The sequence below is a fragment of the Parasteatoda tepidariorum genome, chromosome 10, assembly GCF_043381705.1.
Source record: "Parasteatoda tepidariorum isolate YZ-2023 chromosome 10, CAS_Ptep_4.0, whole genome shotgun sequence".
NCBI lineage: Eukaryota > Metazoa > Arthropoda > Arachnida > Araneae > Theridiidae > Parasteatoda > Parasteatoda tepidariorum.
In genome coordinates, this window is record NC_092213.1 from 33,437,470 (window position 1) to 33,456,203 (window position 18,734).

The 18,734-nt window shown below is 25.3% G+C and overlaps 1 long non-coding RNA gene across 4 annotated transcripts in view; it reads left to right on the forward strand.

Annotated features, from left to right (window-relative positions):
• Positions 1-18,734, forward strand: part of LOC107437847 (uncharacterized) — a 336,010-nt gene that overhangs the window by 225,875 nt on the left and 91,401 nt on the right. For all 4 annotated transcript variants that reach the window (XR_011638002.1, XR_011638001.1, XR_011638004.1 and 1 more), the window contains one exon: positions 2,303-2,392. This is a non-coding gene — a long non-coding RNA (uncharacterized lncRNA). The remainder of the gene's footprint in view (positions 1-2,302; positions 2,393-18,734) is intronic.

The window sequence follows — 18,734 nt, forward strand, 5'->3', positions numbered from 1 at the left end:
AACATTTGTTGATAAAAAATGTTTAATATACGTTTTTGAATCATTATTTCATCTTTACACCCGAGGAAAAAAATTATGGTAAAATAATAATACTGCATATTAATGTCATTTATTTAAAAAAAACATAATTCTGGTTAATGAAACCAAAATATACGGTATTTAAACCATTAATTTGATAATTTTTCCAATCATATTTTAACTGTTTACCGGAAATTCCGGATTTCGCAATTATGGTTATTATTATCAAACATTTGGTAAAAAAATAAAATACAAAACTGAAGAGTATTTACCGAGTGAATGGTTTTTATACCTTGCTCTAAATTAACATGATAATTTTACCACATTTAACAAATCTTATCAGTTATTATAAAACCATATATTGTTAACTTTTAACATGACATCGTGATGTTATGTTAAAATTTAAATGATGTTAAGTTTGGAATGATGTTAAGTTAAAAGTTATTTTTAGCATGATATCGTGATGTTATGTTATAAGTTAAATGATGTTAAGTTTGGAATGATGTTTTAACATGGCACTGCACTTTTAACATGACATTGTGATGTTATATTAAAAGTTAAATGATGTTAAGTTAAAAGTTACTTTTAACATGACATCGTGATGTTATGTTAAAGGTAAAATGATGTTAAGTTTGGAAAGATGTTAAATTGAAAGTTACCAAACTTTTAACTTAACATCAGTTCAAACTTTTAACTTAACATCATTCGAAAAGATACTGAATACAGTTAATCGTTATTTTGATGGGAGGAACTAATTTAATCTCATAAATTAATCTCATAATTTAAAGACATTGGAAAGGGAAAAAAGTAGAATAAATGAAGAAAAAAATTAGAACTATTTTAGCTTTATTAGTTTTGTTGGTGAATGTCTTTCTATTTTGCGCCTGATTTCGTAGTGTTGTTCAAAAATAATTTATTTATAGTTTATTATTTCCACCCCGTACAAAAAAAAGGGTATTCAGCTAGTATATTTTAAATGTAATTAATGCATAATAACTTTATTGGTCGTAAACTGTATTTTTACTTTGAAATTAATTTGAATTTGATTTGAAACTATATGAATAATAAAATGTTTTATGATTAAAAATATCGACTTCTTATTTCGTAATTTATGACCTGAATACCAATTTGTCGTACAGAAGAAAAAAGTAAGCAATCAATAAAGCAAAACTGAACAACACTACGAAATCAGACACAAAACTGAAAGACATATATTTTCAATGCATTATAATTTTTTAATTGGAGATGACTTTACGTTATGACATTAAAAAAATCACGTTTTTAGCAGTTTTTCCAGTGTAACATTTATTAACTACATTTCATATCACTTGGTAAGATGTTATTGCTCGTGGTCAACTCATGATAGGAAGCAATTTACCCCATTGTGCATCCTTTTCGAGGGATCATGAAAAATAATTTCCACATTATTTGTATTGAAACTGCACAGTATTGGTAAAGCTCAAATAAGTAATAAATGTACTAATTGTACCTATATTAGTACATTTGGTCCTTATTAACAATACAATAAAATTATTTTCTAATTGTCTAGTTCTAGATTCATAATTCTTTTAATTTTTGTATTTACATTCTCTTAATTTGACAGACTAAACATTCATGAAATTTGACCTTCTAATGCTGTCTAATTTTGAAGCGCTAATTTTTTTAATGTTCTTAGGGTGAAAATTAGTTTTGAAGATTTCAGAAATGTCATCAAATTATAATGATTATATTTACAGTAAACGGATGATTAGAAATGATTATATTTACAGTAAAAAATTTTATTTTTCATGTTCTCAAGATAATTGTCACATTTATGTTTGTCTGTATCATATTGGTCCTTATATAAATTAAAAGTGTTGAAAAATATTTTATAAGATTATTCTTTTTTCTTAAACTGTTTCCAGACATTATTTTCATTCAAATACTGGCAAATCTATCATAAAACAATTTTCAAACTGTGAAATTTTTATATTTTCACTATTAATTTTTAATAACATACAACTTCTTTACCAATAAGTGTTATGAGTGCGTAAGAACACTACTTTCAAATACAAATCATCGTTCCTAAATTAAACTGTACACTATAAAATATATATTGGTCATATAAGCTATTTACAAGAGTAGTCAGTAATTTTACTTAATTTTAATATGAATCTTTAAGCGTATTTTAAATTTTATTAAAGAAATTTAAAGCTTTAAATTCGAATTAAACATTTAGAAAATTTATTTGCAATCTTTTGTAAAACTTTTTTTCCTTTATGATATTTTATTTTTCATTTTCTAGGGGCCAGAATCATGTGATTTAATGGAAGCTCAAATAAGAAATAAGGATGTAAGAAAGGGAAAATATAAGAATTAAAACTATCTTTAAAAGGTGAATATTTTTTATCTTATAAAATATTTAGGTGAAAATGTTGGTGATGCAGAATTGTTAGGTTTCACTTCGATAACGAATCAAGCTATATTAAGAAGCAGTTTTTTCTAATTATTTTTTTTTAATAAAAAACACATTTATTCAACAACCACACATAAAGTAACAAAATTAAAGTACCCGTTGTAAATAACCTTGCAACAAAAAAAGTAGAAAAACCCTTAACTGACTTGTATAAACCTCAAAATCAAAAGCAAAAATTATCTTCGCAGAAATCAACAACTCTCTGATGTTCCATAAAAATCTCGTGCTTTTATTTTTTATTTATCTCGTTACATTATGTTTTGTTTCTTTTATTCATGCTCTTGTTAGCCACATACTTTTTAATATTTTTAGACTTTATACTGCCTATTAAGACTGAAGTATTCGACTCAAAATTTGCAACAGAAAAAAGGTTGCATTTTTTGTAAATAATAAAATACATTAAAATCATAGTTTCACTAGTTACTTTAATGAATATTTTTTCAGATATTTGAAATTCCACATATATTATAAATTCAAAGAACTAAATTTTTGTTCTATTATTTTGATAAATAACGATGAATTTTACTGAATTTCATTCAAAGACTGGGGGTCATTTTTCAGCTTCATAAGAAATCTTCGAAATTTTTTTCCACGAAATTTTAGTTATTTTAATAAACTTTTATTATTAGACCTAAAAAATCATCACTGGTTTATCTGTCCAACAATCTAGGTGCCTTATAAAACATTGAATCATTCTGATTGTTGTTTTTTCATTTTTCTCACTAAGTTCTACTGTCTCGTTATAGAAAAGAATGTTTTGACTAATTTTATAGCCAGTATATGTTTATGCATTGAGAAATATTAATCTCACTCAATCAAAGTTCATTGATGTACTAGACATGCCATCAATTCTTTTGATCAAATTCAATTTTTCTCAACGTATTTTACATTAAGATGCAGGATTTTCTTATAATGGTTCTGTGCATCCTTATTTTTTGAAACTATTTGACACCTTTTTAATACATAAATATCTCTGATCAGTAAAATACAAACAATAAAATTAGTAAAAATTCCTTATTTTATTGAAAACAACAATAAGATTTTGAAGCAACAATCACCTCAATTTATATTAACTGGTAATTGGCAAATTGAGCAAATTAAGTGGGGCTATTAAGACACTTTTTTGCTTTTGAAAAATTATAGTCTGAGTTCCTTAAACTTTGTCATTAAGAAGCAATTTCTGTCAAAATTACCATACTGGTATAATAAGAATATGCTGGTAATTAAACCAAAATATTTGGTATTTAAATCATTTAAATAATAATTTTTCAATTTCGTATGTCTGCGCATTCTTATTGGTCAGAAAAATCACATGATTGCCGGTTTACCGGAAATTCAGGTTTTCAAAATTATAGTTCTTATTACCATACATTTAGTAACAAATACAAAATGAAAAAATAAATTTTACCAAATGATTTTAATTTTTTTTATGTTTATGCCTTTTTGCAACTATAATGGTAATAATCTATTTTCACGTCTATGGTTCAGTTAGAATGGACGTTTATTTAAATGGTTGATAGGAGTTAGATGGCTGTTAATAATGTTTTATGCTAAGGCTGTTAATGTTTTCTCAATTATAACAAGGGGTAAAAGGACACGAATGATGGTTTCAAATATTTAATCAATGTGTTTCAAAAATACTGAACTCAAATGCCATTATTTGCATTAAACACATGCTCCTGCATATGTATCGAAACCACATTTATTTATTTACTGTTACACATCCATGGTCACGCTTTGGTTCGAACCAGCTACCTCCATTTTAAATAGCGTTAGGTGAAAAGACGAGAATGCAGTAAAGAAATAATTTTGAAAAACAAACATTACCAAGTATTTATTTATTTTTGCTCATTCATATGCAGGCTTGTGCAGCCATTACAAACTATAATTTTTTATTAACCCTAGTCAAGTTGAGGTACAGATATCTCAGATCAGAGGAGGTTATTATAATATGCATCTATTGTGAAATATAGGTAACTGGTTCGATATCCACTGTGTTTCAGGATCTATGTTTCTGATGCCTTTCTCTATCTTGTGCTATCTTATTCCGACTTGACCAGGTCATATTAGCTGAGGTTTGTAATGAGCACCCAATCCTGTGTGAGTGCGCGAAACAATAAATAAATAAATTCAAATAAATAGATGCACTCAGGATTTACCAAAACGTCCTTTCCAAAACGTAACAATTAAAATTATGCTTTTTAGTGTTTTCGTAGAGCCAGAAACACAATAAATTTCACCTTATTCTCCTAATTTTGACTGTATATTTTTCTCAGTGACGCATTGTTCTATTTATAACTATAGATGTTATCGTGCTTAGAAAATGGCAACTGTCTGGTCTTTGAAAGCAATGAATATTTTAAATACAGAAAGCAATTTCTATGCTTATAGGATTCTAAGTTTGGTGAAATTTTATAATATAGTAATAATTTTTTTTTAATATTCTTTGAATTTAAACAATGAATTGACTGATATACCAGAATATATACCAGGATATACCAGAACTGCAAACCACAAAAAGTTTTTATTTGATATAGCACTTGTAGCTTTTTTACATGATGCTATGTTAGTCTATATTAACAATTAATATAAACGGCTCTTTTTAGAGTTGGGAAAAATTTAATTTAAATTTAACATCATGTTACAAACTATTAAAGGTTATAAACATAAAGTATAGTATTAAAAGTAGCATTTTTTAATTTCTAAGTTTTAGAGGTAATTTCAAATCAACCTTTTTTTTATATTTTTGATACCTGATAGCAAATATTTTTACAACATCAATAAATATAAAAGTTACTGAATTTCTTAAATAGGTGACTAAAATTTATTTTTGATCACAAATATTATTTACTACTAATTTTGCATCGGTCATATAAGCTATTTACAAGAGTAGTCAGTAATTTTACNATATTAATTGATTAACTTAAATTGATAGTGGACTTTTTTTTTATTCTCTGACCGCAGAAAGTTCAGTTTTTATGTGACAGCTATGCATACAGAAATCACAATTTCAATCACAATTTCAATCAATTCCCAGAAACGCTTTTAATATTTACGAATATATTTTTTAAAACCTTTTTCTTAATTACTTGTACTTAAAAAAAACCTGTATCTACATTTTTTTAAATAAATAATTTTTTGAAAAACTTTAAACTCAAATACGATTAGGAAACTACGTTGCATTAATTTTCTTAAAAAAGTGTAAGCCGCAAAAAAATTATTTAAAAAATATAAACAGTAAATGGAATGATCAAAAACAGAGCCAGTCAACAAGTCTGGCTCTGTTTTTGATCTTTCTGCCTGTCTTGGATAGGCAATAAAGGCACTCCTTGTTTTTTTAGGGAAAATGACGTATACATGAAAAAAAATTTTTTTTGAAATATTTAGCAAAAGTTGTAACTTTTGCTATTCAAATTTTCTCATAAAATGTGATATAGATAATATTGATCTGTTACGTTTTAATAGGAAAAGGAAAAAATATTTTTAGTTAAATTTATATTTAACCCGTCATAAACTCTTAAAAAATTCCATCTTAAATATAACTGAAAATTGTACATCGTATTTGCAAAAATAATTCTTAATCACCTTATATTTTTTTTTTAAATAATAATATTATCTTTTTCTTTTAAATCATACTATTACTATTATGATGGATTAAATTTATATTTAATCCGTCATAAACTCTAAAAAAATTCCATCTTAAATTTAATTGAAAACTGTACATCGTATTTTTAAAAACAATTTTTATTTTTTAATCACCTCATAATTTTTTTTAAAATCATAATATTATCTTTTTCTTTTAAATCATACTATTATTTTTTATGTATCTAAACTCCCCATAATTGAGTGTTTGAAAAATTTTATTCCTTTTTCTTATTGTTTACTTTTAAAGACATTTCAATGTTAATTTTTCAGTAAGAACTATGAATTCATTTGTAAAGTATTTAAAAATTAAATTTCTAAACTATCATTTTTAAGTAATCTTTTACAATATAAAATACTTAAAACTTGAAATTAGCTTTTAAATAAAAGTCTAAGAATAAAAAATGTTGAAAAGCATTTATAAAGCACATGGAGTACATAATTTAAATACATTATGCTTGGGTGGCTTTTAAAAATTAATGTGCTTTGTTATCAAGAATTTCCAGTAAAGCCTTTTATTCTTCAAAATGCAATTGTGTTCATTATATATCTTTTTAAAAACATTGATTGTTCTCGTTTCTTGTAAACCACATGATTAACTATACGCCAGTTTAAGATATAAACTTCAAAATGAAAAATAAAAGACAATTGAGCTTATGCGTTCAGAAACAAATTTAAAACAAACCTCGTTGCAATCTGGAGTTTTGATAAATGATTGGTTATGCATAAGAACCAGAATTAAGTTTAATTCGAAAAACATTTTTCAGGTTTATTAAGAATACTTCAAACAGAATTATGGCGAAATATATTCATTATGTATACCAATTTTCAGGAGAATTTTCTAAAAAGAAATTACTTTAAGCTGCGCGTCTAAAAACAAGCGTACCTTTCATTATTGTAATGCGGAATTTTTTTGCTGCTATTTTTCGCCATTTCCCCCTTAATTTTTTTTTATTCGCCAAACTTATTCTATCGTTTGTGTATTCGTAGCCTCTTGAAAAGCTTCTTTTAACTGCATTGATGATTAAAATATATTGAACCTAAAGTAATAAACAAGAACGTACGGGAAATGTTAACGAAAAAAACTAAATAAGAAATACACCGCTACCGCCGCGTTTCTTTTTCGCAATTATAAAACGTAATTTCGAAAATCTTTCAAGAAGAAAACTCATTTCATTATTTTGGATCGAGAATAAAAATAAAAAAAACGGAATGAATAAAAAAAACGAGTTTTTTAACGTGCGTCTAGCGAATATATATTTTCTACTCGGCTTTGTTCGCATAATTACTAAAAATTTTTTTTTTGCTTTAAGCTTAACATGCCGGTCTGGATATCTAACGAAAAAGGAAATGATAATAACGAAAAAATGCGTAAGAGGCTAAAATACGGACAGATATATGTATATATCAAAGAACGGCAAATTTATTTCTGTGCTCCCTGCATATTTTAATGAACTGACGGAGCTTTGCGATTGGCTGATTAAACGAATGCTGAGAAAAATATAAAATAAAATAAAAAATAAAAATTCAAGAGAAAAATATAAACTTGGCGCGTTTTTACCGTCCAATCTTTTTAACTCTGGCAGAAAACATTACTGTGTAAGAGATTCTGCGATGGAGATGTAGGAAAAGAGAATTGTAAAAATGGAAGGCAAAGGAAGGAAGGAAGGAGGGGGTATTACCTTACGACTTGAATTACTGATAGTTTTTGCTCTGTTTGAAAGCGCAAAAGGAAGACAGAAATCCTATTTTTTTCCCCATTTTGAAGTAAAAAGGGGAAAAAGTTTCGCTATTATAACTTTTTTGATGAAGGGAGTAACGAAATTTGTTTAAAGAAATTGATTATGCGATATTAGATTTTTCGGGGAAATTAGTTTTCAATAATTACACTTCGAAATATTTTCTTTCGCGAGGACAATTTCGTTGCTTTTCGCCGTGTATCGTAAAATCTCTCATTCCTGAATTTTAAGAAAGGTTAATTCAATTATTTAAATATGTTTATTTAAAATTATAGATAAAATCTGCGAATTCAAAAGAATTCGTTACGCTGGTTTAGATTGCGCTAGATTTAAATTTGAATTGAAGTTTGGAGATAGATTGAATTTTGTTAATTGAATTTTATTGTAAAACTGTTCCATTTTATCGAAGGAAACAATTTTAATATATTCATTTGGAACTTCAGATATTGCTTTCTTTTATTTAATATAAATTTTACTTTTTTTACTATTTTTATTTGCAAATAAAAATTACGTATTTATTATGTAAAAAATAATTGTATTTTACGTTTCAAATTATAAATTTGTTTGTAGTTTAAGTTCCTATAATTTATTTTATAGTTAAGCGGAAAAAAATTCATAATATATGAATTTTAATAAGGGAATGATTAATTAATTCGTTTTTATGATTTTCGTTTTTAAATACTTTGGTTTCAATACACACTAGCATATATGTATATATATATATAAGTTCAAAATGAAGAAAAAAACAAAGAAAAATTATAGACATATGAAANAGCTCCGCTTTACATATATATATATATATATATATACAACAATGGTTACAATTGATAAATGCAAAAAAATATTAATAAAACATATTTAATAAAGCAGATTTATAAACATTACTTTAAATATTTTTTCTAATATTTTCTTCTTTTAAAGAATGCAAAAAAAGAATAATAAATAAAATAATATAGTATGGAGTCCTTATTTTTCCCCGTGGAATTTTTTCAAAATGTTATAGTTCAACACATTTAATAATAAATTCAATCGTCGATATTTTGCTTGAAATACAGTTTATTATTGTGTGTATACAAGAACAAATTTGTTTTAAAATGGAAAGTTAAAACTACGATCACTAAATGCTATTTAATAAATGCCATCACTAAGATTTCAACAAGGTCAAATTCCAACTTTGCCTACGAAGGAAAATTTTGCTTTAAATGTAATGTTTATTAATAATAGTCGATAATAATAAATGATTACAGTCAAGTGACCCTCGACAGTTGGAATACCAAATTATCATTCGTGCATAAATGGCGCAACATCTACAGAGCTACAATGTCCATTTAAGTTTTATTATTATGGTTTAGTAACTATGCAAATTATAAATAATTGTATAAATTTATTTTTAACCATACTAGTTGCTAACAGTTTCAAAATCGTAAAGGGTAAAAAATGTTCTTTGCTGTAAACTTTATGGCTAATTGGATGGACAAACTGCTGCCGGTAACTTTACCGTAGTTTTGGAAAAAAAATTCTAACAGTATACTTTCATAAAACAATCTAATTGTGTCTGCTATCACCGACTGTATTCCAACAAAATGTTTCAGAGAGATGCGCCAGTCATCTTATTGAAGACTGGAGTAAATATTGTCTTATAGTGATTTTGTCTGGTCTAATGGCCGCAGTTATCTAAGTATTAGTATTATATTTTTGTGTAAATGTCTTGTTTATCCGCATTTATACAACAACACACTTTTACACTTATTTAACTTATAACAAACTTTTAATAAATTCTGTGGAACAAGTAAATGATTTAAAAGTGAACACTAACTACTTCACATTTTTATTGAAAATGATATCAATCAAAAAACGAATTTTATGTTCCCTATTTAAAAATACCACAAAAGTCTAAATGTGATTGTTATCTAATAACAATTTTTGCAGAACAGTGCCTGCTGTCTAATATTGACTTCTATCTAATTGTCTAACAGTTATGCGAGTCTAACATTCAATTATATTTAGTGGCAACTGTTGTCAAACACAGATTGCTATTTTATGCTAATGACAATACAAATTATAATAGTAGTAAGGTTACAAAAAATACTTTTTGATTGGTTTTTTGATACTAACATTTGAAATTGTTTGCATTAAAATTTTCTATAACAATTTCTAATTGAATAAAAAATAAACACATACTAATTTATATTTTTATTAAAAATATTGCCAATTAAAAAAGAAATTAAGTTTCAGATTTCATAATTCTCCAAGTGAGTGCTATCTAATAATAATTTTTGCCTAATGAAAAAATGCTGCCTAATATTCATTGCTATCTAACATCAACTATTTAATCCAAAAGTGATTGTTATCTATTATTTAATGCATCCTATTGGTGATTGATGTCTAATATAGACAGCAATCTTGTAGAAATTACGCTAGCAACAAGCTTTAAAAGAAATAATTTTGGCGATAACATATTAAATTATTTATTTAAAAATTTTCTTTAACAATTTCAAATTTATTTAAAAGTAAAATCTAACTACTTCAAAATTTTTCATTTTAAATAGTACCACTCAAAAGAGCAATTCCTATTTCATAATATCTATTGCTAATAAAACATTTATTTTAAAAAGAATTCAGTTATGCAAATGTAAGTAAAAGAGCTATTAAATGAATGCTACCTGAGAAATACAATACACTTTCCAAAGTAAAACTTTCTCCTTTGCTAAGAAAGGAGCGGATATTAATTTAAAAATCCCTTTTCCTCAATATAGGGATTTTTTTTTATCAGGAGTTTGATGTAAGCAATGAACTTTCTTTCTTCTTTGAGGTGCCGTTGTTTAAAGTGAACGCAAAAGAATATATTTTTATTAAAATAAAAAGTTATATATCGTAAAGTAGAGATATAAGATGCGCTATAAGAAAAAGAAAAAAAAAATGAAAATTTTTCGAGTAGGGGACAGATTCTCGAGTAGGGAAAAAAATCTGTATCTAAGATAAACTATGGCAGATTATTTGACAAAAATACAGTTTCTGGAAAACTTTAATTTTAAAACGAAAGCGAACAGAACTTATCACATAGCATGAAGAAGAAAATTGCATCGATTTTCATTCAGAATCAACAGCGCCGGAAATTAGAATTTTCTTTGCGAACTCGAGTCAAGTTTGGTGCTTTTTCCGAAAACTTTCTTCTATTACTTTCTTCTTCTTTTTTTTTACCGTATTTCTCCTTCTCCCACGTAGGCCTTTACCGTTACTTAATCTTACTAAGTACGTATCTTTCGCTACTTTTTGGCGCACGACGAAAGTTACACGCCAAGTTTGGCACCATTAATGTGATACATACTATCATAAGATAGGAAATAACCATGAAGAATGCTTTCTTGGATATCATAAATTAAAAAGCATTTTTCACCATTTTTGTATTTTGAAAGTCTCTGGTAAATAGAGGAGAAGCATTTTTATAGGGAAAAGTATGGAGGCTATAGCGCAAAAAAAAACTTGTTTTTAGAAATACTTTTTAATATTAAAAGGAACAAAACTCTTATGATCGAGAGCAGAAGTTTTTAAAAATAATATTTGTTACTACATTTACTACATCGGTTAAAATTTCTACATACTATTTTCATATGGTAATACCATATAGTAAGCCTAGAAGGTATTGTATGCATATTGCACATAGTGTGAAACTATAAGATGAGAAATAGCTATTTCAGAGAAATTTTAAAAAAAATTACATATTTTTTGAAAATTTGCAGTAAGCAGAAGAAAAATATTCTTATACTTTAAGCATGTTCAGGAGTCAGATTTTATTTCTAACGTCTCATATAATAAATATATGAGATAATTATAATAGTATAATAGGAGATAACTATAAAAATAATTATGAGAGATTATTATTATATTAGATGGAGAATAATATGGATACCAATTTCCTGCTCACAATATCCCTAACAAATATTTTGAAATATTTTTATATCATATTTGTCATTAAAATTTGTACAATACTACAAAACTATCTCAGCATAGGGTTACATTATAATAGTAAAGACGTACATACTATAAATATAGCCCATATAGTATAATAAATACTATTTAAGATGCTAAATATTCACAAAAAGACGTTTGTAAATGTGAGAAATAAAAAATATTTTGAATGAAAAAATTTTTTTTGAAAATTGTTCTCGATTGTTTAGAAAATTAAAGAGATCATAATGCATTACAAAATATTTTTTTAATGTTACATGTGGATATCGGAAAATACTAAAAACTGAAAATGAAATATGAAAATGAAAAAAATTGCTTCATTATTTTAAAGCAAGAACTTTGTCCACATGAAATTCAAATTGGTAGATTATAAACTCAGTGATTCGTCTTGAATAACGCAGTGACGCATTATTCAATTTAAAAATTTAGAAATAATGACGCCAAAAAAAATTTATTCGGTTAATATTATCATTTGATGGCTGCAAACTACTAAAAAAGGAAAAAAAATCAAAAAATGAAAAAAAAAATTCATCATTGATTTAAAGCCAAAACTATCTTCACATAAAATTCAAACTGGTAGATTAAAAAGTTAACTAATAATTGTTCTTGGGTAGCAAAATAACGTGTTATTCTTTTTCAAAATATAGAGATANATATATATATATATATAAAATTTAAAAAAATTTTTAAAGATTTGTTTTTTAGCTTTACTTATTTAATTTAGTGGAAAAGTTTCATTAAAAAATCTACACGATTGCAAATACACAAGTGGGCAACCTTTGTGCTAAAATACAAACTAAAGGCAATCAACGTTAAAGAGCACAAAAATATAGAATCTTCAATGTTGTTTGCCTTTAGTTTATACACGATTGAGTTAAATGTTTCCCTTTTTATTCTAAATATGTAAGTGTGAACTCTTTAGCTATATTTTTGTGAAAACTAATGTAATTTAACATACTATTTTTTATGAAAAATTAAAAAACCCTCTAAAATTAAAGTCATAAAATAGACATGTTCATTGCTTTAAAAAAAAATCACTGGCAAATTTTGTGGATTTTTTAAAAAAAAAACATGCGTAAGTACTCTTTGCACTAAAACTTTAGGAACCTCTGTTTAATTATATTATTTTTTTTGATCAAAAATATACTTCATGATAAATTTTATGATGTCTGCAAGTTTTTTCCTTATTTCTTCTTATATAATTTATATTTGTGTAGAAGCAGCATCAAAATCAATACCATTTGAACTTAAAAAATGTTGACCCATTTAGAAAAGTTTCATTTCATTTTCTCCGCCTCTTTTGTAAATTATTTATCATTGTTGAGCTGTATACTTTTTGCCAGCAACACATTCTAAAGAAACCCTCACAAACATTAAAAAAATGAGAACCATAAAATTCGAGTCCTTCCTAACAAATGTAATGAACGCTACGCTCATTAAGGAGAAAACTTTGATCATTAATAAAACGATTTTTGACCGTTATGTCCTTATAATAGATTTATCAGGAGAATGTGCTCTGTAATAGAATCGAATAAATGGTTTTTATGATAAAGAAAATTCAGGAATTACATTAGTCATTTATTTCTCGTCAAATCGGATTTATTCTGTTTTTGGAACTGTTTATCCTATCTAACGAAGGAATTAAGCTTGACTCTCAATACACACTGAAAAAAGATACAATTCAAAATGATTTATTAAAAAAAACTTAAATATTTAAGGAATGCAAACCAACAAAACACGTTTTAAATAATAACAATAATGTTTAATATACAAACTTTTTTTTATCAATTTTGTTAGGAAATAATAACAGAAACAATATGTATTCTAAATTATTAAAATTATCTATCAGGAGTCTGGAAGTTCAAATCAATATAATAATCAGAAATAATACCCTTTATTAAATTATGAAATGTGTTATAAAACGGAAAACGATTATTTTATTAAAAGCAACTAACTGTCTTTCTTGTATTTATTTATTAACATTTTGACAAATTAAACTTTTTTATTTGTACCTAAAATCAACATTATTCAAAATGCCAAAAAAAAGAAAAGAAATGCAAATTATCAAGGAATTCAACAGTGTGTTATTAATATTTTAACACCTTCACTTATACATTCAATTTACATTGCTTAATTTAAATAACTTTTGTATTTAAATAAGACCAAAATCTTGAAAATATTCATAGAATTCTAGCTGAATTTAACTTCTTACTGACATAACTATATAAAAACATAAACTTAATTTAATAATCAAATTTAAATAGGAAGAAACAGAAACAATAAATTTCTAAGTTCACAAATAAGTATTATTTTAAACCATATAATTGACTCCAGATATCTCAAAACACTAAAATTAATTTTTTTAAAATTTAATTGGAATATAATTAAATATTTCAAATGTCACAAAAGTTTTTTTGTAATAATTAGGGAAATGAAAAAGACACTAAAACTGATTCCAATTTTAAATCATGTAAGAGTTTGTTAGATTCTTTTAATTTGTACAATATACACTTATTCATTCTAATTTCAATAAAATTCATACTTTAAACGAAATTTTTATTAAAATTTAAAAGAAAAATAATTTATCCAAAGAAGGATTGGGTATACTATGAGCTACAAGTAAATACAATGTGCATAAAGCACAAACGATGGGGTAGAAATAAACTGAGCTCAGTTTGCATGTCCGCTTTCGGGTTATTAGTTGTGCTTTATTCACCCTATTAAGCCTTTTTAAAATAAAACTATTTTAAATTAAATCATGACTCATTCTCATGAAATTTACAATTTTCCTGAACTCCATAAACAACATATTTTAATTCCTATTTAACTGATAACTGTCCAAATGAAGCAGTGATCAAAAAGATTAAATAAGATATGAAATAAATTATAAAAATTGAAAGTGAAATAAACTATCCAAATGTGTATAGGGTATGCTTTGAGCTACAGATAAAAACGGGAATAAAACAAAAATAAACACCCTGAGTACAGTTTGCATGTCCGTTTTTGTGCCATTATTTGTGCTTTATTCACTTAGTTTAAACTTACTAAAATGAAACTACTTTAAATCATTTCACATTCTCATGAAATTTAAAAATTTCAGTACTCCATGAACTGCATATTTTAACTCCTATTTAACTGATTAAGAAAAACTAAACTACCCAAATGCAAACATGCGCTATCAATTAATGAGTTAATAAGGCACACTAGCACAAAAAGGCACACTAGCACACTAGCAGACCAAATAATGGTGTCTGTTTTTTGTACCATTATTTGGTCTGCTTTTTTCAGATTTTTTATTCCTATTAAAATGAAACTACCCAAAATCATTTCACATTCCCATGAAATGTATAATTTTTTGAGAACTCCATAAACTACGTATTTGAACTCTTATTTAACTGATAAAAGGAAACGAAACTATCCAAAGGAAGATAGAGATCTATTAAGTGTTATAAATAAATAATATGAAATAGGTGAATAAAACACAAACAATGTGACACAAACAAACACCCTGAGTACAGCCTGTATATCCATTTTTGTACTATTAATTGTGCCTTATTCACGTTTTTAAGCCTAATTAAAATGAATTTTATTCAAATGATTTCACATTCTCAGGAAATTTATAATTTTTCAAAAATTCAGAAACTTCATATTTTAACTCCTATTTAACTTGTAAGCAAAAACGAAACTATCCAAAGGAAGATGTATATTTCGCGGTGTAGATAAATAAACTAAGAATAAATAAAGCATGAACAATATCACAAAAACAAACATTCTGAGTTCAGATAGCATGTCCATTTTTGTGAACTTATGTGTGCTTTATTAAATTTGTTTAGCCTTATTAAAACTAAATTACTTTAAATCTCTTCACAAATTCATGAAATTTTCGTTTTTGCGGAATTAGATTAACTACATGTTTTAAAGTCTGTTTAATTATACCTTAATTAAAATACTGATAAATAATATAAACAAAAATAAACTAGTTTATATAAGTCACAATCTAGGATAATTACATACAATCCCTGTGGGCTTATAATATTTTTTAATACTTGAAAATATTTTCCAAAAATTTATTTCTAAAAATTTAAATAAATAAGCATTTCTTATTTATGTTTCCTTTAGCTTGAATTAAAATTAAGAAATAAGTCTTCCAAACTAAATTTTATCTTATTTATTCTATAAAATTTTTTTGTTTACTTTACAAAATTTAATCATAAGTAACTAGTAGCTGCGAGCAATATCAAACAGAATAAATTTTTAAGTACACAAATAGTTTTTCCTACTCTAAATCAATCCACTTTCTCTTGGATTATTAAAATATTGCAGAACGCCGGATTCGACCTATTAACAATCTGGAGTTTCTTTTCGGACGATAACATATTTGATTTACGATTCATGTATCTCCTCCAATTATCGTCAACTTCTTACATGCAGGATTCTGAAGAAAAAATGTTTTTTCCTCATAAACTAATTTACCAACCCCATAGCTTATTAGATTCTCAATAAAAGGGTGTGCTCTTAAAAAACGGTGCAACCGTCTCCTAGGTCTCTGCACAATTTCTCAAGGAGGATCAATATGTTAAAAACATTTTTAATTTAATGAGGAAGGCGTCCTGATCCGAAAATATTTATCACGGTTTTTTTTCTTCATGGTTAACTGTTGAGAAACATTTTCAGGAGTGGGTGTTACTAAATATCGCAGTTTTTAGATAGCTTGGCAGTTTTTGTCGTTGTTTTGAAAAGTGCGTCGCGAAATATTTTGTCACGAATTCTAAGAAATGCTTTGAATGTAAATTGAAAATGGCGAGGAGAAATATTTTTCCTTTTTCTGATTTATGAGTTTTGATAGAAGTAGTCTATCAAATCTATCAAAATGGCTGTGATGTAAACAATTTTTGTGAAAGTATTTTCTCTTTAATATTTTTAGAGAAAAATTTGATTGTAAGACTCTTACTAATAAGAAATAGCTAATAGTTTTTAGTATTAGTATAGGTAATAGTTTTTAGTATTAATTATAGCGTTTAGTATTAGTAATAGTTTTTAGTGCAGTTTTTGTATTAGTTATATACAATTATATCTTAATTATGACTTAAAAATAATCTAATAAAAATTACACTAATACACTAAAAATAGTTTTTAACAGTTAATAGATAATAGTTTTAGTATTAGTACAGTTAATAGTTTTTAGCATTAGTTTAGTTAATAGTTTTTAGTATTAGCAATAGTTTTTAGTATAGTTTTTGTATTAGTTATATTCAATATAACTTAATTATGACTTAAATATAATCTAATAAAAATTCCATTTAATAACAGTTAATACTTTTGTTAACAGTTAAATGTAATTTTTAACATCGAAGTAACATTAACTGGCGTGAAATAACAGATAAAACATAACTGAAACAACTTTATCATCAATTAATTAGCAATTTAATAATACATGCAGTGCTTGAAATATCCTTCAGAATTTTACATACAAACGCTATCTATATTTTTGATTATTTTGTTAAATTAAATTGTTATTTAATTATAATTAGTAATTAAATTTTATAAGGAAAGATGAAGTTTCTTTTCTTTTTCTTATTAATTAGTTTTGATAGAAGTAGTCTATTAAAAAGGTTACAATGTAAGCAATTTTTATGAAAATATTTGCTCTTTAATATTTTTAAAAGAAACTTCAATTGTAAAATTCTTACTGATAAGAAATAATTAATATTGATGTATTATAACTAAAATGTTTATAGCTTAAGCAATTATAACTTAAAAATAAAATCTGTTAAAAAATGAAGTTTAATAACAATTAATACTTTTAATATAAGCACAAATTTTAAGATCGAAGTAACTTAAATTTAATTGGAGTTAATAACAATTAAAACACAGCTTAATCAAGTTTACTATTGATTAAATAAAAATTTAATAATACTCACAGTGTACTTGAAATATTCTTCAGAAATGGAATACAAACGCGAACTATAAGTATATTTGTTTATTTTAAGAATTCAAATTTGAAAATATTATTATTTAAATAATGGTTAATAATAATAATAATAATAAATGTAAGTTTAAGAATTATTTTTTTAAATTTTAACATAATTTTTAACATTGAAGTAACTTTAATTTAATTGGAGCTAAATAACAATTAAATTATAACTGAAACAGTTTTATTATTAATTTTAAAAAAAATTAATAATACCTGCATTATTTGAAATATCCCTAAGAATTTGAATATAAGAGCTAAATATAAATATTTTTATTTATTTTGCTAATTTAAGATGCAATAAAACATTCAGTTGCAGCAATTAACATTTATAATCTTAACCTATAATCTAATGTATGTATTTTTATCTAAATTTGTAATCTAATTTATTTTAATTTAATAATCTAAATTATGCATCGCCAAATTTTAAAGTTGCAGTATTATACCCAGATGAGGAAAGCGTATATTTTCTGGCATATATAAAAAATCAAATTTAAACCAAGTAAACAAAGCACGAATAATGCAGCAATATCAAGCAAACTATGGTTTCAATTCTATAATCAAGAACCTACTTGAAAGTTATGTCTTCCAAAAAAAAATTTTTAGTTAAAAAAAATATTTGTAAATAGCAGAATACGTAGTTTCGTAAATAAAAAGCTTTTAAAACATATTTTATTTTATTTCTATTAAACTAGCATTGTTAAACTAAGAGCCTAGGCTTAATATAGTTGTAAATTAGTTTATTAGTGTATAGTAGTAAATTAGAATAAGGTGAAGAGATATTTACATATCTTTATCACTCTGAAATATTCAGGAATTTCTTAAATATGCCTATTTACTGCTTTAAGAAAAATTCGTTTAATAATGAATTTGTTAGAAGCCTTAATTACTTGCTGAGTTATTTTTAAGCATCCCATAAACAAAACTACTTCATCAATTT